The sequence below is a fragment of the Lissotriton helveticus genome, chromosome 1_1 (genome assembly GCF_964261635.1).
Source record: "Lissotriton helveticus chromosome 1_1, aLisHel1.1, whole genome shotgun sequence".
In the NCBI taxonomy this organism is placed as follows: Eukaryota; Metazoa; Chordata; class Amphibia; order Caudata; family Salamandridae; genus Lissotriton; species Lissotriton helveticus.
In genome coordinates this window covers 742,633,052-742,657,104 of record NC_136057.1, presented here as the reverse complement: position 1 = coordinate 742,657,104, position 24,053 = coordinate 742,633,052, and the positions used below count along the sequence as shown (strand labels likewise).

General features: G+C 46.7%; 1 protein-coding gene across 4 annotated transcripts in view; it reads left to right on the top strand.

Annotated features, from left to right (window-relative positions):
- Positions 1-24,053, top strand: part of TMEM117 (transmembrane protein 117) — a 2,403,846-nt gene that overhangs the window by 1,814,736 nt on the left and 565,057 nt on the right. The gene's annotated exons all lie outside the window — the stretch shown is intronic.

The following is a 24,053-nucleotide window of genomic DNA, read 5'->3' as shown; positions in this document are numbered from 1 at the left end:
TCCACGCATTCTTCATGATTCCAGCCCTGGACCATCTTCTCTTCCACCATTTTCAACACTGAGTCCATTTCCCTCGCACAATTCCATTTCTCACTACTGAAAGCCATTTCACCTCTGTATCCATCATCAATCATTTCCTGTTGGTATTCTCGAAAAACAATCTGCAATAACATTCTAGCTGCCTTTAACATACTCCACCTCAAAATTATACTTGATCACGGAACCTTACCAGCAAAGTAGTCCTTTGTGGGCGTGGGCGGGGCGCGGCATGACGACAAAAAAAAAGCGTTCCTTAAACTTGTGCGTTGTGCTGGGGGCATGTGCTGGAGGCGTTAACAAGGCCAAGGGGCGCGGCAATTGCAATTGCATGGCAGCAAGAGGTGTGGCCAATGGGCGTGACAACCGGCAACAATCGCGCGGCACATCCCCAAAAAAAAGCGTGCCTTGGGGCCTGGCCATTGGGCGCAGCAATTGCCGGGGCTTAGGCGGGGGAAGACGCGACTGATCGTGCCCGCGGGGACAATAACTGCACAGTATCCTGCGCGCTGTCAGCCAGTCAACTCTCTGTATAAAGGACCGTGCCTGTGGGGACACTAACTGCAGCGTCACACACTCAACTCCCTGCATAAATGAATTGACACCAGGCGCACAACATCAACCAGGGCTGGAGCCGAGCTTAGGCGGCGGATGACGCGACTAAGTGCGCCTGCTGGGACACTAACCTTTGAACTGACTGCACTTTCCCACACGTGCAGCGTCTCCAGCGTGCGCTGTCACCCACTCAACTCTCTGCACCACAAGCATGACATCAAACAAAACTGGAGCCGGGCCTCAAGCGGGGGATGACGCGATTTAGCGTGCCTGCGGGGACACGAAATTTACAACTGAATGCACTTTCACACACGCTTACCTACGGAAGTGGAGTTCATAAACACTAGAGACATCTGCTGATACTTCTTACTCCGAGGTAGACACAGTATCTGAACACACATGCCTAACTATTGTGACACTTCCTGCTAAAAATGTTCTCTACCGCGAGATTTTAAAATAAATTTCCCTTACCAATTACACACATTGCACACATTCTGTTGCATACCCGGACAATGTCGGGACAGGCTGCTAGTTACATATATAAGGTAGATAGGGCGATAACACTGGGGCTATCTCTGTTTCCCTTTTTAAAAATGGGGACTATTATAGCTGATGACCATGAGCGGGGAAGCCCCGTGGCTATGGCAGCATTAATTACTCTTGTTAGGATCGGGGCCCATAGATCCACCTTGCTTAGAAAAAGATCCGGGGGGAACCCATCCGGTCCTGGTGACTTATTTCGGGTGAGAACCAGGATACCAATATTGATCTCTTCCAGGGTAAATTCTAGTGTAACATTCCACCTCCCCCCCCCATTAACCTGTGCCTCACTATCCCCTCGATTATAAAGCCCTCTAAAATGCTCCAGCCACTGTTCGGGTAGAACATTGATCCGATCTGGGGGTTATTTGCATCCTGAAAACAGGGATTATTAACAATCTTCCAAAAGGTTGTCTTTTCTTCCCTTTCGACTGCCTGCTTATAAGTTATCCTGCATTGCATAACCCTGCTTTTGTCCCTTGGGTTAGTTCTTAGAGCAGTTTTAAGATCCCTTTGTGTAAAGGAAACACCCTCTATCGAACCATCTGGGATCACTATTGGGCTTGCCCTGCACAGTCATCTGCAAAAGTCCATATATCAGGCGACCTATTTCCTCGAATGCCTCCACTAAAGTTGTTCCTTCACTGATAAATCTAAACATTCCTCTAAAAACTGTTTCCCCTCTTTTACAAGAGACCGATAAAAACTTTTACCATTGATCCTAGACCATTTTAAGCGTCTGCCCTGATCAGTTACCTTCTCTACGTTTGTCCCTCCCCCCCTTTGTGACCTTACTTGTATTTGACTCTATTACCGACAATATTAGGGGGTTATGATCACTGACCCCACTCAACTCTATTGAGGCTCCTATTAGACACTTTTTAAGCAATTGGGGCACCAATATAAATTCAATAAAGGAACTACAAACTCTTCCTTTAAATGTGGGGTTAGCCGATTTATTAGCGCCACAGTTATTAGATCCATTGTATGTTCAAGGGTATGATCTTTCAACACCCAACTCAATTCCCTACCCTCCAGAGTGTGCTCGATGTGCGGGCCCTCCTCCAAGCTACAAGAGGTCCAATCTTCTCTAATGGGTAACAGATTGGGACACAGATGACAGTTAAAGTCCCCAGCTATTAAAAGCATAGGTACCATTGTTCCCTGCTTCTGCCTCATCAGCGAACTAAGTCTTTCATCTAACTCTCTCACTCTAGAACATCCTGCATTATAAAAATTAATCAGAATTATATTAAGGCCCCTGTTATTAAACCGGAGGCCCATCATATGGTCTGAGTTCCATTTTAAATCAGTCCATAACCCTTCCAAACACTGATCTATAAATATTAGTAATCCTCCCCTCGCTCCTCCGGCCACTGACTAGCTTGCAGGGACCCCAAACGATTTATACCCAGCTAGGTGAAAATTGGTGCAATCTACCTCCCAGGTTTCCTGTAAGCAAATTGTTTTAAATTTGTTGATAAATTGCAACCATTCCTGATTTTGAAACTTGGCTGACAGTCCTGCTATGTTCCAGGAGACTAGTTCAAAAGAGCTCCCTAGGAGATTTGGAGAGGGGCAAATGCCTATGGTAGGTCTATCACTACTTCGACAAACCTCTGTCCTAGGTGGCCTTATTTTGCGAGAGGGGGGATGGGTCACATTCAAAACAGCCCATCTTGATTGGCCCTCAGTCTGTGGGATTAAGTATGAAATAGTCACATTTGGCGCATGTTCTCGTCCTGGTTCCTCTCCCTGTAGTCAATCCACTTCACTAAGGTTTCTTCCCGAGTTAAGTGGGGCATATTTGTTATATGGGAGTACCGGCCCTCCCTCGGGGGGGACTGCCTGGCAACTATATGTCTCTCCTCCCCCTGGGCCATTAGGACCATGTCTGTAAAAGAACCCCAGTGGTAACAGGCCGATACTTGAGCAGTCCTCTGCCCACGATCGACTCCTGAAAGAGTGAAGTGCCTCTTGTACAAGCCAAGGAAATCTAAAATTCACAACTATACAGTCCCCCTCGAAGATCTTACTTGCCTTACCTATCCAAGCCACTCTTCTGCCCATAAGAATCTGACTATGGTTTACCATGCTAAACCCTGCATATCTAGATAACCAATGGGCTACCTTGTTAATCAACATTCTTGTGGGTTCAGCAATATTTCCCTTCACAGTGGGCACACCGACCAAAACTAGCGTATATCGGCTAGAAGCGGGTGGAAGATCTAAGCTCACCAGCCCTTCAGTTCCCTGGACGTTTACAACGGGCTAAAGGAGAGCCCAGGACTCACCAGCGACGCTGTTTCTGCACCCAGCCAAGACCCGAGGACACAGGGGTCGCCTCCCGCAGCCACTCAGCACACTACAGGTGCGGCCGCCGAGTGGAGCGCGGGCCTGCTGGACTCCATTACCCAGCAGCCCTAGCGCCCGGATACCGCGCCAGGGGCGCATAAAGCACAGCGTTTGCCCCGGCAGAGCGGGGACGTTTACAACGGGCTAAAGGAGAGCCCAGGACTCACCAGCGACGCTGTTTCTGCACCCAGCCAAGACCCGAGGACACAGGGGCTCGCCTCCCGCAGCCGCTCAGCACACTACAGGTGCGGCCGCCGAGTGGAGCGCGGGCCTGCTGGACTCCATTACCCAGCAGCCCTAGCACCCGGATACCGCGCCAGGGGCGCATAAAGCACAGCGTTTGCCCCGGCAGAGCGGGGACGTTTACAACGGGCTAAAGGAGAGCACAGGACTCACCAGCGACGCTGTTTCTGCACCCAGCCAAGACCCGAGGACACAGGGGCTCGCCTCCCGCAGCCGCTCAGCACACTACAGGTGCGGCCGCCGAGTGGAGCGCGGGCCTGCTGGACTCCATTACCCAGCAGCCCTAGCGCCCGGATACCGCGCCAGGGGCGCATAAAGCACAGCGTTTGCCCCCGCGATGCGGGACGCGCGCGGGAGAAGCCCGGGACAAGGGCGGGCCCTCTACGGCCCTCCAGAGGCCGAAGGAGGACAGGACGGGTGTAGCCCTCTAACATTCATACTCCAAGGTATTAGATAACTCTGACTCTGTGTTTGGGTAGTTGCATTGAGGACTAAGGACTATGGACCAAATTGTTTAACATTTGGATTGGGAGAATGAACATATTGATTATTAGCTATCTGTTATGATTTGAATTACAGATCGCGTGGCTATGTATAATCTGCCCTAGGTACCTGGGTATTTGTATATTCGCATATTGAAGTGCCTAACAGGTTTCTAATTTTTGATCCCACGCCGTGATAGGCTTAGTTTACTACTACCTATTGTCAACATGTCTCCAAGGGGGAGTCGCAGTAGAACAGCAGCTGCTGGGGGTAGTACTAAAACTGGCCCTATTGACAACTTTATAATTAAGGCCAATGATGCTATAAACCAGGGCATATCTCTTCTAGAACATAGGGTTTCACAAGATCTCGCCCATGCCAAACTTTCTTCCCTGGGACTTATTGCTTCCGCCACCACACCTATCCAGGTCTTGCCTACTAACATTAGACCCTTATTAAATGCGTGCGTCGATATTCATACCATCCCAAACGAAGTAAATCTATCTGCCTCTATTCCCCTGATAGACTCCGACACAGATATTAGCATGGATTTAGAGAAGACCCCTGACTTGCATATGACCCCCACCCCTGAAATTATATCAGTAGAAAACACGAGGGAATTAAGGGGCAGACGCGAGGGTGCTATTCAAAAATTACAACAAAAACAATATGCACCTAAGCCTCAACCTTCAAAGGCTAGAAAACATGCCCTGCCCCAAAGTCAAACTGGGAAAGATGCAAATTCTAATTCCAATCTAAACACAAGCAGGACTAAGGAGACTACTAAGGATGATGAGGACGAAGAAAGAGAGGAGGAGCAGCAGGGTGGGATAGTAGTAAAGGATGGTAAAATAAATGACCACACTGAAACAGCAAATGACTTTATGCTGGCAAAATTGGGTGAACTTCTTAGCATTTATCTATCCCCCATTGAAAGCAGGCTCACCCGGATAGAAAAACAAATAGCTGAACTAATTACCCCTATCAAGAGTCTATCCAAAATAAATGTTGCAAATGATGTAACTAAACCTACTACCACCAAAACAGTAGGTCCCGAACCTAACACCTCTCAAGCACTAACTACAAACGTAGTTATTACACCCAAACCACCCCTAGTTCCACCGAAGGGGATAAGTGTTAGCCAACCAACAGCTAATTGTAACAATGTAGCCTTAGCGATAAGGAAGGATCAGAATACCAAACAGACAAGTGTGCCTATGGCTGTCCAGCTTTCGAATCCCGTAAGTGGTTCCACCTTGGTCCAACCGCCACAAAAAACAACTAGACAGGCTCCCTCCCGTATTAATCTCCCACCAGAATGCGGGGCTTATGTCCTTGTTCTAGTTAATGTTTCTAAATTAAGGAAGGACGAAGAGGAAACTCCTACATCCCTTAAAAATAAAACCTTACACTGGTTATTTGCAAACTGCAATTTTCCTATAGAAGGTGCAAGGGAGATTATTAATACCCAGAGAGTGGGTTGGATAGGCCCACGTAGAAAAAAGTTTGAGGGTGATTGTGTTACAATTAATTTTAAGAACCCACAATGGGCAGAGAAAACACTAGTAAGTGCCCCATTACCCTCAACACGGGAATTCAATACCACACTCCTTCCACTAGGCTATTTTTATAGACACTTGATACCCTCAAAACAAGTTATGGTGAACCACCCCACTACCTCTTATCAAGATCCGAATTTTGGTGCAAGGATCAAATCACCGCTCTTTTTACAAAACCAGGACTTTGGCCATTTGAATGGCCACAATTGGCGGAACCAGATCCCAATGTCAGTACCCCTTTCTTATTCTCCGCATCATCTTCAATTCCCAAACATGCACCAATATAACTATAGAGATAGGTCTTATCCTGCCCCCGACCTCTATCAGTTTCAACCGATAACTGAAGTAAGGTCAACATTTAACATTCCCACGCATAATCGATTTGAATATTTCTCTAATCTAGATGAGCAGGATTGACTGGATATAATGCCTAACACAGACATTCATAGCCAAGCCACAGTCAGTATACAAGAGGGACATCCAGCATTAGCCGCAGACTGTCAGGTTTTGAGTGGCTCATTGGAAATTATGGAATCGACGCCCGCTAATAGTAATCTCCCTGTTGCTGTTAATACTACTCTTGAGGAAGCAGGGAGCACTGGGGTAAGGCCAGGTAAATGTTGTAATATCCATGGGTTATCAATCTTAAGCTGGAATGTTGCTGGACTGGAATCTAAGTTATTGGACCCTGCATGGATCGAGATAATTAATGATGCGGATATTCTTATGTTTCAAGAAACATGGGCTGTTGGCAATTTGTACATAGAGGGCTATCACTGTTTCAGCCTAACATCACCTAAACCGAGTTTTGGCCGAGCAGTGGGTGGCCTATTTGTTGGGATTAAGATTCTTGCAGGCGGCACAATTAGAAACCTGCAGAACGATGGTCCTGGTAATTCCAATATCCAGATTCTTGAATACAAGTTGAAGTCAAAGACCACAGTTTATTTAATTAATTTTTACAATAATGATTTTTATCATGTACCGAACAAGAGCTTTTTGGCATTATCCAAGGTTTTAAGTAAATTGGAATGTTCCCTTTCAGCAGACAATAAGTCAGGTATCTTAATAGGGGGTGATTTCAATGCAAATTAGCAGTGAGTGTTGGATCTGTTAATCAGACCTATTCTGATCCAGCGGAGCGCAGGGGTTCGGAATTGTCCAAATTACTCACCGAATTTGACCTAGCTGATGCTCTGAGAATAGGACATAACCCTGACTCCCCTTATGCTCCAACGTTTATTGGTAGGGACAGTAGCTCTACCATTGAATATGTATTTACGTCACCACTGTTAACAGATTGTATAGTAAAAACTTCTGTGGTACAAACACCCCTCAGTGATCATAACCCATTGGTTGTAATTTTGGATCTTGCTCCAAGTCCGATTTTTACGAATCTAAATGGTGCAAGGGACATCACTCCATCAATTGATGTCCTTCGGTTAAAATGGAGGGGAGTGGATTGTGGGGCTATTTTAGACAGTGTACAAACGCTATATTCACATCTGATTGATTCTTGTTTGTCCCCAAGCGATAATCATGACCAATTAATTGCTGATTTTGAAGTTTTGTGCTCAACCATCAAAACCCTTTTGTCAGTTCCATTACCTAAGGAAGGTAAAGAGCCAAAGTGGTTCGACTCATCATGTTCCTTGGCAAATAGAGAATTAAGAAAGGCTCTCTCTATAAAACCAAGGTGTAAAGCCACCGTTCAATTAGCCAGGAAAAACTACAAAGCTAAAATATCTGAACGGAAGGCCAATTTACTTTCTGAACAATGGGACTCTTTGGTAACCAGCGCAAATTTGGGCGGCAGTGGCCCATTTTGGTCAGCTGTCAGAAAAACAAGGAAAAAGGGAAAGAAGCTTACCCAAATCAGTTGCAATATAACAAGTGCAGCATGGGAGACCCATTTTTCTAGAATTTACGCAGCCCCCTCAGAGGAGCATTCTCCTCTTACTTTTGGACAACCAGGTGGTTTATTAATTGTAGATCATGAAGTCAAAACAGCTATAAAAGAGAGTCTGGGAAATAAGGCGCCCGGACCCGATGGTCTTCCCATTGATATTATCAAATATGACGCTGACTTGTGGACACCCATACTTAATAATAGTTTTAATAGTCTCCCAAGAACAGCCATGCCGACCACATGGGCAACCAGCATTATTGTCCCAATCTATAAAAAGGGAGATAGGTCTGACCCTGCGAATTATCGCCCTATCTCCCTTTTGGACAACACTTTAAAAGTGTTGGGTCGTATAATTTATCATAGAGTACTGGAATGGGCAACTGACACTGACTTTTTAGACCCTTGTCAGATGGGGTTCCGTAGTGGGGTAGGAACAGTGGAGCAATGCCTAAATTTAAAATTGATAATTGACAAATATAGTGTTGCCCGCTCCTCCCCCACCTATCTCGCGTTTATGGATCTCTCATCCGCTTTTGATCTTGTGAATAGATCGAAGCTCTGGTCCATCCTTTCAATCAATGGCCTCGATAATACTCTTGTAAGTTTTTTAGCCTATCTCCATACTGACCTGAAAGCACGGGTACGTATTGGGATGGGTGGAGAGGTATCAGGAGCAATTGACATAGGGAGGTGGGTGAGACAGGGGTGCGTTTTAGCACCCCTGTTGTTTATCATCTATATTAATGGTTTATCCACCTGCCTGAAAAAAGTCACTACAGATGTCCCAGTCATTTTAGGGAAACCACTTCCAGTGCTTTTATACGCAGACGATGCGGTGCTTATGGCCCGCACTCCTAATGCTCTCCGTCTGCTTGTACATAGTTTTGTTAATTTTATGGAGGATCTGGACTTGAGGGTACATTTAAAAAAATATTTTATCATGTCCTGTGGCCCAGGCAAAAGGAAACTCAATACCATACAGTTAGGTACAGATAATTTGGAATCTGTTCCTAAATTCCCATATTTAGGGTTGGTTTTCGCTGCGAACGGCTCGTGGAGTGGGCATTTGGCCCACGCCACAAGCAAGTTCTCGAAAGCCAACAATTATGTTCTGAGTCTCCCCCGCCCAAAGAAAATAGGTGCCACTAAGGCTATTTTAAAGATTTTTAAACTACAGTGCTCACCTGTTGCCACGTATGGAGCAGAGGTTTGGGGATCGGGAAACAGCCTCTGTATTCAAAGGTAAGAAAATCGCTTTTGCAGAAAAGTGTTGGGCGTACCGATCTCCTCACCCAATTTTATCTGTCACAGTGAATTAAATCTTCCACACATATGTGATTTTATTAGAGCAAGACCAGCACTTTTCTGGATTAGAATCTGGAGGAATGATGCTGCTGCTCTTACACAAAGCATTATAAAGGATTGTTTAAGTTGTGATCACGGAATGAGGATCCCATGGTTCTCTGAAGTTTTTAAATCAGTTAATGAAGTTGACAGAGGCACTTTGTTCACCGATCCCACGATAATAGAATCAAAGGATAAAGTTGAGGTCAAAAATGCACTATATGCACTTTACAATAGTGAAAGGCTAAGAAGCGAATCACAAAAATCAAGTGTTATGAAATATATAGGAAATGGATTGTGTAGTCACACCCTGCCGCCCTATCTCTCCCTGCCCATGACCAGCTGGGAGCGATCATTACTGTTTCGTTTAAGGGCAGGCACTGTAAAATGTATGTTCTCTTTTCCATTGTGGTATTGTCACAGTGCTGATTCCACTTTATGTCCCTGTGATGGTGTGAGTATACAGGATGATTTGCACTTTTTATTTTTCTGCAAATTTTATCTCAAATTTATTAAATGGTTTTTAACTCCGTATTTTAAAAAATCCAGACCACTGACACTTAAAGATTCATATAGTATGTTGATTGCTCTGGACAGTGACAAATTAATTTTCCGCACCAGTTCCTTCTTAAGATCGGCCATACGAGCACGCAAAACGATGGAAAATCCCTGAATATAGTAATCAGTTTTATTTGTGTCATAATGGAAATGTAGTACAATGATTTGAAATATATTGTATTGTCACTGTATGGAATTTAATGTCATATGTTATATTTATCATTTGCATGTATATATATTATCATGGTTTGTGGTTGTTATGTTCGGTACTTTTATGAATTTTAAAGAAATTCGAATAAAGGTCTTTTGAACTTGAACGTGAACTTGGGCCACGCCCCCAATTTTGCTGGCTTCTGAATTACTCACTGGGGACCCCCTCTCGTCGCCCTTTGTTCTTTTGGGAGCAGGCCATACACCCCTCGCCTCAGGTCCTTCGCTATTACCAGCCCTCTGTTCCTTCCCCTGCTTTTTCCTCCCTCCTGCGTTTCACACTGTCTACCCTGCCTACCATTGCCCACACTAACCCTAACATTCTTCCGTGGGCCTCCCTGACCCCTCCCTACCCCCAGTGACTCTTCTGTACCAGGATGCAGCGGCCCGACGAGGTCGAGCTGTTGACCTTCCTCCTCATAGGGGCTCTTTCCTTCTCCATTGACCATGCCCCTTTCTTCGGTCAACATCCCCAGTTCACTAAGTTTGTCCTCAATGAACTCTAGTTTCTCCAATAGCAGTTTGAGGGCCCTTTTATTAACCTCTGGAATTTGGCCCAAATATCACAATCAGTACCCATTTCACTCGGCTCCACTTCGCTGCTAAACTCCCCAAATTGGAGCAAATCAGTGGTCTCGACCCTCTGCGGTATAGACTTGATGGGGGGGCCAAATTGTTCTTTTGTTTACATTTAGATTTAGTGCCAGTAAACCCCTCACCCCTTGTACATTTCGTTAAAGGCCTGGCCTTCACTGTGTTCTTCACGCTGCTTCCCTATATTGCCTTTTTTTTGGAGCCTGTAATCACAGTCCCATCATTTTGGCCAATATTTGACTCCGATATGACTGTGGGCGATATGGCAATGACTTCTGATTCCGAGAATAAAAGTTCACCTACTTTTTTGAGCCCAGGCCTAGACCTGTGTCCCTCGTGTCTGCAACCACACCTTCCTTACTGGGTGCTGCCGGGAGCATTTCCACCTGCACATCCTCCATTAGATCAGCGGCACAGGGCCCTGCATATGACCATTGCCGTCATCCTCCTCTACGTCTGTTATCGTGGCTTGCTCTAGGGGCCTTAAAACAGGGGAATTGGGTAACGCTACGGGGTCAAGTGAGGAATGCCTTGATGGAGGAATTAAGTCCATGGACAATCTTCTTTCTGTCAGTTGGATTTGGAGCATTAGGAGAGATTCAGCACTCAGAATGAATGCATCTAGGGTGCCTGTTACGCTGCCTCCTACACTATGACCTCCTGGCTTACGCTTACTCATAGTGACACTTGCTCCAGTGGTAGGGGCCTGCAATCTGCATTCACCACTTCTGGTACACAAAACAGTTCTCAGTTAGTTTGAGCCCGATATTCGGGGGGTGGCCCTGCCCTGCCTCGTCCTGACACGGACGGGCACAGACGGGCCCGCCCTTGGTCCGGGCTTTGTCCACGCTGCATCCCGTGTAGCGGGTAGTCGCCGTGAGATTTAAGCGCTCCTGCGCCTCGCAACCCCCGTCACTCAGGGGCCATGTTAAAAGTTTCTGCAGCCCTGGGATCAAGGAGGCTCCCTGGGAGGCGATCCCTAAGGACTAGATCTACTCAATCTTGTGCCCAGGAAAAAGACGTGAACTCAAAGGGTCAGTTGGCTGACCACCTATTAATCTACAGGGACACAAAATCAGCAAGAAGCCCACTTACTGAAAGAGCACAGATAAACATTTTCAACGGGACCAGCCATGGACCCTTTTTGTTGGCTTCTTTTGGAGAGAGTCCTGACCACCAAGTGCTGTTGCTAAAGTCCTTGAACTCCTGACTGGTATCAGAGTGTACTCCTCTTACCTAAGCCTAGAAACATGGTGCCTAGAAACTTTTTGCCAGGATAACCGTCATGGGACTAAGAGCAACCTGCCCGCCAGCCTGCCAAGGGTGCAACAACTGTAGGACTGACATTGGAACAGTCCAGTCCGAACTACCAAGCCATGTCTTTCCCAGACCGGAATCAAGCATCCAAGGACCGGTTTCTGGCTATCAGCCTTCATCAGCCTGGATAGCTTGACTCCAGTGGTGTGGAGAGCCTGGGACTCACGTCTGAGCATACCCAGCCCACTCGGGGTGAAAATTGCAAAAAACACAGTTGATGGACAGAATGTACAACAATGTCATACATTCACCCCAGTACAAAGATCTGGGCCTAAATCCATCGTTTTTTTGCACTCCACACCACCCTGGGTTAGACACTGGCTATATGCAAATCAGCTCTGACCCTGTGCCTCATGGGAACAGTCCAGTCTGAACTACCAAGCCATGTCTTTCCCAGACCGGAATCAAGCATCCAAGGACCGGTTTCTGGCTATCAGCCTGGATAGCTTGACTCCAGTGGGCGGTTGCAACTAGGAAGTGTTGGCTGCCATTTTGTGATTCTGTTGAAGCGACTAAGGGGAAAAAAGGGTGAAAAAAGTAGGAAAGAGGAGGGTAGGAGCACTGTAACCTCTGTGGGGTGTTTAGGGTGTGCTATAGAGGGGGTGCAAAGTGAAGTATTCACCCCTACTGGTGTGAAAGTGCTGAGCTATGGAAATTTAGCGAGGTATTGCATAGAGTCTGATGCTGCTAAGGTGAGCTGCTGCGGAACTCGGGGATTTAAGCGTGAGCCCAAACTGTGTGTCTTATGCTGTGAGGTCATGTGCCCTGGCCGCTGCACTACAACTGTGGAAGTAGTGTCAGCATGTGTTTATAGCTACTAGGACGAAGTACTGACCCGTACAGGCCTGAAAGTACTGGGGTACGGAAAATATGTGAGGTATTGTCTAGAGTCTCATGGTGCTAAGCTGAGCTGCTGCCGGACTCGGGGATGAAAGCGTGAGCACAAACTGTGTGCCATATGCTGTGAAGTCATGTGCTCTGGCCGCTGTGCCACATCTGTCCAAGTAGTGTCAGCATGTAGTTATACCTACTCGGAGGAACTTTTGTTTCAAACATTGTAACTTGTGTATTGTGCTTAGGGAGTGTTATACAGGGAGTGCAAAGGTAAATTCACACGTATCAAATCAATTCGGTATTTGTAAAGTGCAAACTACTCACTCCTACGTGTGTGATGGCATTAAGGGCGTAAGCTGAGCTGCTGCCAGACTCGGGGTAAAGCTGCTGAACTACTGACCCCTACCGGTCTGAAAGTGCTGGGTACGGAAATTAAGTGAGGTATTCCCTAGAGTGTCATGCTGCTAAATTTAGCTGCTGCTGGACTCGGGGATGAGACTGTGAGCTCAAACTGTGTGTCCTATGCTGTGTAATCATGTGCTCTGGGCGCTGCGTCACACCTTTCCAACTTGTATATGGTGCTTGGGTGGTGTTATATAGGGAGTGCGAAGGTAAATCAATACAGTATTTGTAAAGTGCAAACTACTCACCTGTATGGGTCTGACGGCCCTCGTGGCAGGCATGGAAATTATGTGAGCTATTAAGTGAGCTATTACCCAGAGTCACATGGTGCTGAGCTAAGGTGCTGCCGGAGCAGGGGATTAAATTGTGAGCTCTATGGTCTGAACTCATGTTTTCTGGCAGCTGCATACAAGGAGGAACTTTTGTTTTAAACAGTGTGACGTCTGTAAGGCAATTGGGGGGTGCTACAGAGGGAGTGAAGTTCAATTGTGTTGTTTCGAATCAATATGGTACTTGTAAAGTACAAACTACTCACTCGTACAGGTCTGCAGGCACTGGCAGCCGGCGTGGAAATTAAGTGAGCTATTGCCCAGAGTCACATGGTGCTATCCTGAGCTGTCTCTAGAGCTGGGGATCAAAGGGAGAGCTCTGTGCAGCAAAGGCAGATGGTCTGCCCGCTGTGCCTCAGCTGTGTGGAGAATACATTTTGGCGAGGGTCCGGAAGTTGCCGTTACCTGGCCCTAAAATGGCGGGCTTAAGTTGTCAGTTATAGGGTGGCTCTAAAAAGAGCCCTTGTGTTAGTTGAAGCTACATATAAGTGCGGATGCAGAGCTTTAAGTTATTCAGAAAAACTCGACTTTCCTGATCTGTGAAGTGTACTCCATCACTTCTGTAGAAATCAGCCATATCAAAATGTATGTTGTTGTTGTAGATGGACCCCATTCTATGGTGTCTGAGGTATGCAGACACAGCTTTGTTAAATTTCATATAGGATTTTTCAATCCGAGGACAAAATTGTTTTGACCATTTCCACTTCATAAGCATTTCCAAACCTACTCCAGTCAATATGCCTAGGTCATTTCCACCACAATGCATAATCATGAGGTCAGGGTGTGGAAGATGCAAAGAGGTTTTAACCAAAGGCAACAATTGGTGCCACTTCAATCCTCTCTGTGCAAACCATTTAATGTCCACATTTTGTAAACCTAAGTCTAAGTCAATACGTCTCTGTTCTGCACACCTCTTACACCAGAGAATATAGCTATGTCCTACGATCCACACTACCATTTTGAAGGTATGGCTGAAAGGTATGGAAAGATGTCTGTAGCTCATGCAGTTCCGTCGTAGAATAAGAGATATGTTCAAAGATTAGGAACTACTTTTTTTCCCATACAAAACGATACCTGATTGTGAGATGAAAAGCATTGTTTTTTAAAAGTAGGGTGCACATTCGTTTTGTGGAAAAGCATCTTTGTGATTGGTTAAGAAAAAGCAGTTTCAACTTGGAGTACATATCAGGATAAAATTTGCTCAACTCAAACATACCTGTTACTTGCATTTGGAAGGCACTGTTCGAACTTAAAATAATCATTAACTTTTAACCTGCACGTGCCGTTAAATGCTCGAGAAAATGTTGCAAAAAAATCATTAGGTTTAAAAAAAATGGATGAACTTTTAACCTGCATGCGTTGTAGAATGTTCTAGAAAGTGTGTTGATAGAATACGTTGCACTGCTCACTTCTATGTGTCGTTAAATATGAAAAAAACTGTTTTTATGGAAAATTAAAAAGAAACTATTAGAGAGAAGTTTTGAAACCTTAAAAAATCAAGGAATTATTCTAAATAGTTTTTTACATGTATTTATGTGTGGAGGAACAAAATTATAGAAACAACAGCACCAGGAAGAGGAAGAAGCTAGGAGTAGGGGGACGGGGGGAGATGGGCACAATGGCACACATACACAATTAAGTACAGCACAATTATAGACAAACAATGGCCAAAATGAAACACACCCACAAGCAGCACAAGTCACACAACCCGCCAACATCACACCACTGAACGAGCAAAGAAGTAAAAACCACGCTGCATACATACAGGATGTGTACAAAGGTCAGTCTTGGGTGTTGTGGGATGTCTGCGACCGTGGTCATCATGGATGAGATGGCCAACACGTGGCACATGGGCGGGTTTACTGTGTGTTATGTTGCCAAACAGCTGCTCCTCCTTCCCAAGAGCCTCCACACTTTTGTACGGTGCGCTGTTGTATCCCATACACGTCTACGGCATAGCATTGTAATGCCTATTCAGGCAAGTTCTGCGACATTCCAACTACACCATGAGAGTGCTGTTTGGTGGTGTGCATGCCACTTTACAACATCGTCTGCTGCAGCCCTTGTGGCAGGCCACACCAGACCACAGAGACACACTTACCGCACTTACTGCACGCGGACATGTCCGAGACACCTCGTTCCCCTTGCCGGATAGGCACACCCCTGCGCTGACCTGTGAACGCCGGACCAGCACACCCGGGTTGTGCATGCAGGAGGATGCGTGCGTAGCTACATGTCCAGGATCACTGCCAACACTGAGGTGACATGGTAACGTCTACTGAAGACAGCAGACTGTGATGTTGTGGGGCCCGTGCCTATGATGCTAACACAATGACCACAGGGATACACTTGCGCAGATGCGGATTTGGGGGGCATTGGCAGTCCTGGGGTTATTGCAATGAGTCTTGTCGCCCTCATGGGTATCCCTGTATCTTGCTCATTGACTCTATGGCACCTGTGGGTGTTCTGGCGTGGCTCTTGGCTGTGTTTCCTTTCATGCTGCAGGTAGTCTTGCTGCTTAACATCAGCAGAAAGCAGGTGTAAAATCCCTGGTGCTAATGTGGCTTATCGCCGGAATTTGTTTGCATTACAGTTGTTGTGAAAGTTGTGGAGTGATGTTTTTTTAGTGTGCAGAACAATATACAAACTGGGCAGTGTATGCATCAAGATCCAGCACATGATGCACTATTCCCAATCAGATTTTGTGTGTACACAGTAAGTGCAGCCACTACCTCAGTGCAATTCAATAAAGGATGTTAGTATTTAGAATAAATCACAGAGTTGCACCTTGTGACTTTTTGCACAGGAACGGCTACTCTGCATTTCATTATCGGCACTTTAATGCAACACAGTATTCAGAAGTTGGTGCAAACTGCAGACATCACCAGTATTCCTGTGATAAGTGCCCCAAAATTTAACACCATGGTGGATACCACCAAATAACAGTAATAAGAACAAGAAAGAGTCACACAGCAGTTAAGAAAACAATCAAAAATGTTATTAATTTTTTTTTCTCAAACTTTATTTTTTTATAACCATATATAAACGATAAACTATTTTCAAACTTTATTTTTTATTAACATATATATAAATGATAAACAAATGAACTAAATGTAACACAAATTATACAAAACAACAAGGCGGAAGAATCCTTTGGGGACCATGAATGCCGACATCAGAGCCTGGAAAATAAAGCACAAAATAAGGACGTTTGTAATGTGCATATCAAAGGACTGAGAGAAAAAAAGAGAAGGAAAAAAAGCCAGAGAGAAAAAAAGAGGGAAGGAAAGAAAGGGAGTGAGAAAGGGAGAAGAGAGATAGAGATAGAAGGAAAGCAATGAAGAGAGTGAAAGAGAGAGTGAAGAGAGGGAAGAGAGAGAGAGAGAGAGAGAGAGACACTGTCGCCTCTCCGTATCCATGAGCAAATAATTACCTGGTGCCACCAGAGTGTGCAGCAGTGGGCACTCTATGTGCCGTCAAAACTCCACCGATCTCAGAGGTGTTGCTCAGTCCTGAGTCATGAATGGCGGAGACCACATCAGCTTCTCCACGGATCTCACAAATGTCACCGAGTCCTGAGCTATGAATGGCGGAGACCACATCAGATTCTCCGCGAATCTCACAGATGTCGCTGAGTCCTGAGTCATGAATGGCGGAGACCACATCTGCTTCTCCGCGGATCTCACAGATGTCGCTGAGTCCTGAATGGTGGAGACCACATCAGCTTCTCCGTGGCCAGGCAGATCTCACACATGTCGCTGAGTCCTGAGTCATCAATGGATGAGACCACCTCAGGTTTTGGTGCCGCTAAGCGGCCTCTGATGGACACATGAGTTTCGGGTGGCACTATCCCTGTGCATATGAAGTCAGTGCCAAGGGGATGGTAGGGCCCTGATGGCCATACAGCTGAAGGTGCGACTAACCTTCTGCACAACGTTTCATGCACTCTTTATGGTTGAGACCTGTGTATCATCTGCCTCCAGTCAGCACTGACAATAAAGGATGTGACGTTGTCGATGTATTATATTTTCGTGGTCACATGGCCTGTGACGCATGTGCCAGATGGGTGTAGTGTGCGTGCAAACCTGCCCTCAGGGAGTGGCTCTGAGATGTTGAGAACTAGACCCCTGACAGGTAGCTATGTGGGGCCAACGTCAGAATGTAATCCAAGTGACGTGGCGTACGACAGAATAGGGAAGGGATAGCCACAATGACGCGGATGGCTCGTAGTACTGCGTCTGTGAGTCGAACTGACAGGCCACAGCTGTCCCTCTGCGAGCCTGGATGCGAACTCTTCATAACTCACACTACATAAGTATTGAAGAATCATTTTGTGATTCAGTTATTCAGCTGGCAACTGTCTGAGGCATTTGTGAAAATATATCGTAGTTCTTCCTGTGAGAGATACCCCTTTGATGCTCCCTCTCCCCCACATTAGCAGGCAACGCACCCTCTTCCGACATTACCAACATACCCTCAACAACCTTCTTGGGCCCTGAAGTGTCCCTGTGTGGTTGGACAAAGAAGAATCTTAGTCATGTATGGATTTACATATAAAAAAAGATATTTAAAGAAAAGAAAAACAAATAAGACTGAAGAGAGTATGGTGCTCTGGTCGCTGCCACGAAGTTGGGGCCACTGCCATTCAGGACTCAGGACCCAGTTACACATGTGAGATTGGTTTGTGTTAAATAGGGTTAGTGGCACCAGAAGCATTGAGACTGTATGAGCCTGTGATGGTGGTTGGTGTGGACGACCTCACTGGGAGCAATGTGTGTTGCCTACTGGACTGCGTCATGTGGAATCGGGAATCTATCTGAATTGTTAGGCCTTCTGCCCATAGTGTAGGCCAGAGGTAGTGATGAGGAAGAGCCCACAGCCAAGAGCATACGTTAGTGGCCCCACCGACCTGCGTAGTGCAGATTCAGTGGCACCACTTGTCGCCAGCCTTCAATATGAAAATACTCCTCACTAGTCGAAGGGAGTCAGGTGCTGTGGTCGCTGTCACGAAGTTGGGGTCACTGCCATTCAGGACTCAGGACACAGTTAGTGTGGGATCGGCTTGTGTTAAAGAGGGTTAGTGGGAGTACGTGTCGCCGGCCTTGCATATCGAAATATGCCTCACAAATTGAAGGGAGTATGGTGCTGTGGTCGCTGCCACGGACTTGGGGTCACTGCCATTCAGGACTCAGGACACAGTTACACATGTGGGATCGGCTTGTGTTAAAGAGGGTTAGTGGGACTACTTGTCGACGGCTTGCATATCGAAATATGCCTCACAAATTGAAGGGAGTATGGTGCTGTGGTCGGTGCCACGGACTTGGGGTCACTGCCATTCAGGACTCAAGACACAGTTACACATGTGGGATCGGCTTGTGTTAAAGAGGGTTAGTGGGACTACTTGTCGCCGGCTTGCATATTGAAATATGCCTCACAAATCAAAGGGAGTATGGTGCTGTGGTTGGTGCCACGGACTTGGGGTGACTGCCATTCAGGACTCAGGACACATGTGGGATCGGCTTATGTTGAAGACGGTTAGTGGCACCATGTGTCGCCGGTCTTCCACAGTGTAGGCCAGAGGTAGTGGTGAGCAAGGGCCCACATCCACGTGCATACGTTGGTGGGCCCACTGGCCTGCTTAGTACAGGCTCAGTGGCACCACTTGTTGCTGGCCTTCTATATGCAAATATCACTCAGTGATTGAAGGGAGTCTGGTGCTACGGTCGCTGCCACAAAGTTGGTGTCAGGACACAGTTACACATGTTGGATTGGATTGTGTTGAACAGGGTTAGTTGCCACCATGTGTTGCCGGTCTTCCACAGTGTAGGCTGGAGGCAGCAGTCAGCAAAGGCCCACAGGCATGTGACATTGAGCTGCACAGACTGGGAGAATTTGATCTTCTTAACCCATTATAGTCTCTTACACAATTTGCGTTGCTACTAATCTTGAATTGTGAACCGTAGTAACCCCACTGTAGGCCGAAGGCAGCGGTCAGGATGGGCGCAGAGCCACGTGGGGTTGAGTTGAGCTGCGCAGTTAGTGGCACCTGGAGCACTCAGCGTGTGCGCACCCTACGATGATACGTGGTCCCGGCGAGCAGCACTGGGAGCAATGTCTTTTGTCTAATTAATTCTGCCTTGATAAGGCCACGTAGCGATGACTTATGGTGCAGTGAAGTTAGTAGCACCTGAAGCATGCAGCCTGCGATGATACGTGGTGCAGACGGGTCGCACTGGGAGCAATGTCTTTTGTCTAATGAATTCGGCCTTGATAAGGCCACGTGGTGATGACTTGTGGTGCAGTGAGTTAGTAGCACCTCAAGCACTACACGTGTGTGCAGCCTGCGCTCATGCGTGGTCTGTGTGGCCCACACAGGCAGCTATGTGTCTTGCGTACTGGAGAGCATCCTCTGCAATCGCCAGTGCATCTGAATTGTGAGCCCTGCTGTCCGCAGTGTAGATGGAAGGCTGTAGTCGGTACAGACATAAATCTGCGGAGCTGTGCCGCTGGGTTCGCAGGGGGCCTGTCGAGGAGGCCCGCGGTCATGGTGGCAGCCACGTGCCAGGGTGAGGGCCGCCGTTCTGGCAGACTCGTTGGCCTTCCCACAAGTTAACCACGCCCAGAGACCCAGCATATTTATTCATACTCCTACACTGGAGTGGCGTACGTTGGACCAGCCCACTCTGCTTCTGCTTCCAGGGGGGGACAACACAGCTGCATAACCGAGATCTTACCCACTGCCTGAGGTAACATGGTTGTGTCCACCGTGCACTACACTACAAATATCAATACTATATCTTCACATGGCGAGGTTTTTGCTTTGCATAGTGAGGTCTGTGCAGCACATCACTGGTACACTTCGCATTGTGTGCATTGTTATTGATGGGCGGCTTGCCTCCTTCACACATACTTGGTTGCCACATCTCCCAACATTCAGCTATTGTGCGGCTGAGGGGCCATGGCATTTTGGGAAGGTCTGTTGTCCTGTTTTGCGCTGCGTGGGTGGCAGTAGGGGGGAGGGTCCAGGGGGGAGGTTCTGGTGGTGGTAGCGCTCGGTGTTGTGGCCTTGTTGGGTGTCAGAGGTGCATGATCAGTAGGTCTATCATGTGTTGGTCTTTAGATGTGGCTGTGAGTTGGGTCCAATTCACGCAGTAGATAGTCAACCTCCTTACACCAGTTAAAGGTTGATGCTAATTTGCTACTGGTAACTCGGCTTATCGCCTGCTTTTTGGATCGCATTGCAGATTTGGCTTGTCATTGAAAATATGGGGAAGTGGTGTTTTAGTTTTTAGTTTCTACGGAAATGATTACTTTGCATATCATTAGCGTTAGTTGTGGCTCTCGTTTGTGGCGATTTTTTTTGTCGGAAGGTATAGATGGAAAACTGGTGAGATTTGTAGTTTTCACCAGGTTGAGAATGGGATGATTGTTTAAAAACGCACAAAAAAATAGGTTTAATGAACATTATAAATCAGAAATTAGCATTTAAAAAACCTTTGAAATTCACTGAAAAAAACATAGGTTTCAGGCACGTTATAGTTAGAAATTAGCATTTAAAAAAACATTGAAATTCACTGAAAAAACCATAGGTTTCAGGGACGTTATAGTTATGTTATGTTATATAGTTTTTTTATAGCGCTCAGCTGCCCTTGCCAAGGGGTGTCCCGGCGCTGTCACTAACAAGAAGGGCAGACTGCCCCATACAGGAAGCACAACAAAACTCAACATAACAACTGTTTAGCGCTTACTTTGCAGGAAAAAGATGGGTCTTAATGGCCTTTTTGAAGGTCAACAGATCTTCTAAGCCATGGATCTGGATCGGCAAAGCATTCCATAGTTTAGCAGTAAGATAGCGGAACGAGCGACCGCCCATCCGGAAGCATTTCACCCGTGGAAACTCTACCAAGTGCTGCCCCATGGAGCGCAGTGCTCGCAGAGGATCATACGGGCTCAATAGCATAGCGGGCATCGGTGGAGTGGCGAGCTTTAGGATCTTTAAAGAAAGACAAAGAGCTTTAAATTGGATACGCTCTGCCACAGGGAGCCAATGAAGTTTGCTAATAGTATCAGCAAAGATGGAAATGTGGGAGTCCTACTAGAGTTCTTGCTGCCGCCTTTTGAATATGCTGCATCCTCCTGATCTCTGCTTGGTTAGCCCCTAGCAGCAAGGAGCTAGCATAATCCAGGTGAGATAGGATAGTCGATTCCACTATTAACTAGCGGGTAGGAGGGTCAAAAATGTCAAAATAGGCCTGAGACCCCGTTTTTTTGGTGTGGGTGCAGAAACTGAGGGAGGAGTCTATCCATACCCCAAGATTTTTAACTTCAGTCTTGGGATCCGGGATTTTACCTAGTGTATTCGGCCACCACTGTTCACCCCAGAGATTGGCGTTTTTACCCACTAGCAAGACTTCTGTCTTACTCGCATTTAACTGCTAGTAATTAGCGGTCATCCAGTTTGCCATGGCCTTCAGACCATTCTTAAATCTGGAGGCGCTCAGAGTAGAATCATCCACCAGGGCAACCACTAGCTGTGTGTTGTCCGCATATGAAACCATTGAAATGTCCCATTGCTTGGCGACCGCAGCCAGTGGCTGAACATAGAGATTGAACAGAGTGGGGCTGAGCGCCGAGCCCTGAAGGACCCCCTGCTCTACAGGTCGTTCCTGGGATAGAAATGGGGGAGTGGAAACCCGAAAGGATCGTCCAGTTAGAAAAGATCTGAACCACTCCAAGGCCAGGCCTGTGACACCCGCTTCTTCCAGACGATGTAGCAGAACGCCATGCGAGACCGTGTCAAAGGCGGCACTCAGATCCAGCAGGATCAGTGCCGCCGTTTGACCACAGTCGAGAATGGTCCGCAGGTGTTCAGTCATGGCTAGAAGCGCTATCTCTGTGCTGTGGCCGGAGCGGAAACCATGTTGAGAGGCATCCAGAGTGTTATTGGAGCTCAGAAAGCTGGTAAGAGTATTATTAACGTGTGACTCCGCTACCTTAGCCACCCAGGGGAGAAGGGAAATTGGCCTGAAATTCTCTGGTTTCGTGGGATCCAGCGTTGGCTTTTTGATAATAGGGGATACCCACGCCTGTTTCCTCTTCGCTGGTTTCACAGCCGACAGAAAGGAAGAATTGATTATCTGACGGAGGTGAGTCAGCAAGAGCGTGGACGCCTCCCTAAATTGGGCGGGTTTTAGGGGGTCGGCAGGAGAACCAGACTTAATTTTTCCACACAGTCTGTTGAGCTCTTCATGGGAGATTTCAGGGATCGCCATGAGTATGGTGGTCGGCTCAGGACTAGAAGGGATAAACTTACAGGGTGCTGATATGGATGAGAAGGACCTAAAAATTACACGTACTTTCTCCACGAAAAAGGAAGCCAATTCTTCACAGTATAATTCAGAGATGGCTACAGGTGCCGAGGATCTCCTAGCACTAAGGTCTTTTCAAACTTTAAAAATGCATTTTGAAGGATTCGGGCTAAGCCTAATCTCATTGGCATAGTAGGCTGCCCGTGTCCTGCAAATGTCTCTATGGTAGTTTTTGAGTGCTGCCATATAGTGAGCTTTTATTACCGGGTCATAATCTTTCCTCCAGTCATATTCAGTTTTTTTGCACGATTTTCTCATTGTAGTCAGGGTGTTGTTATACCATGGGCTGGACTCTTGAGGACGTCCTTTGAACAAGCTGGCCGGGATCAGAGAGTCCAGAGCCCAAATTATCCAGGCACAAAACATCTCGTAACCGGTCTCTGCATCGTCAAAAGGTTCGAGGGGGTCCGCTCTAAGCAGGGCATAGAAATCATCTAGTCTCAATTTCCGCCATGGGCGCTTGTGAACAGGTTGATTGGTGATCTTACCTAGACGTTCTGTTAAAGGTAAAGACAATCCAACCAACATATGATCTGACCAAGGAACCGGGGTGGGGCAGCCACCATGGCTGATTCAATATTGGAAAAGATGGGATCTAGCAGATGTCCCCCGCTGTGAGTGGGACTCGCGACTAATTGGTGCAGCTGAAATGCCGCTAAATCTGCAAGCAAGCTGCCAATAGTCTTATCTTGAATGAGATCGTAATGAAGATTCAAGTCTCCAAAAATGCTAAAATTAGCGGTTCCCACAGCAAACGTCCCTACTGCCTCCAAGAATGCACTTTTAAAATTACTGGCTTGACCAGGCAGCCTATACACCAACACCTCTGAGAGGGTCAGGTGTGGGTTTATCAAGATGCTAAAACGAGCACATTTGCACCCCTCTATATCAACTTTTGTAAAGAGGCATGAGTAGCGAGCTTTCACAATCACTGCGATGCCCCCGCCTCTCGTTTCTCTATTTATAGTATACACGGAGTAACCAGGAGGCAGAGCTAGGTTAAGTATCGGTGTCAAGTCATCCTGCAGCCATGTCTCAGTGAGGAAAAAAATGTCCGGACCCTTATCCTTAATGAGGTTGTGGATTTCAGCATGGTGCTTAACTAGGGTTCTTACATTTAGCTGCAGAATTATGAGCCGTTGATGATGGCCATAGACTCGGGGGGAGGAAGTGCTGTTGGTTTGGGGAGAGAAAACATCTCACATGCACAGTGAAAGGGGCCACTCAGAGGGTGTAGTGAGGTCATATTACATCTGATGCCCAACGGGTTTAAAAGTAGAAGAGTTTTACTTGAGTAGGTGTACCCACCTGACTTACCTCGACCAGCATTCCTGGCAAGAAGAGGCGACGTACTGGCGCAGACGGGCTTGCATTTGGCGCTTCCGCTGCACGTTTGGAGGGGCATCGCTATTTATAC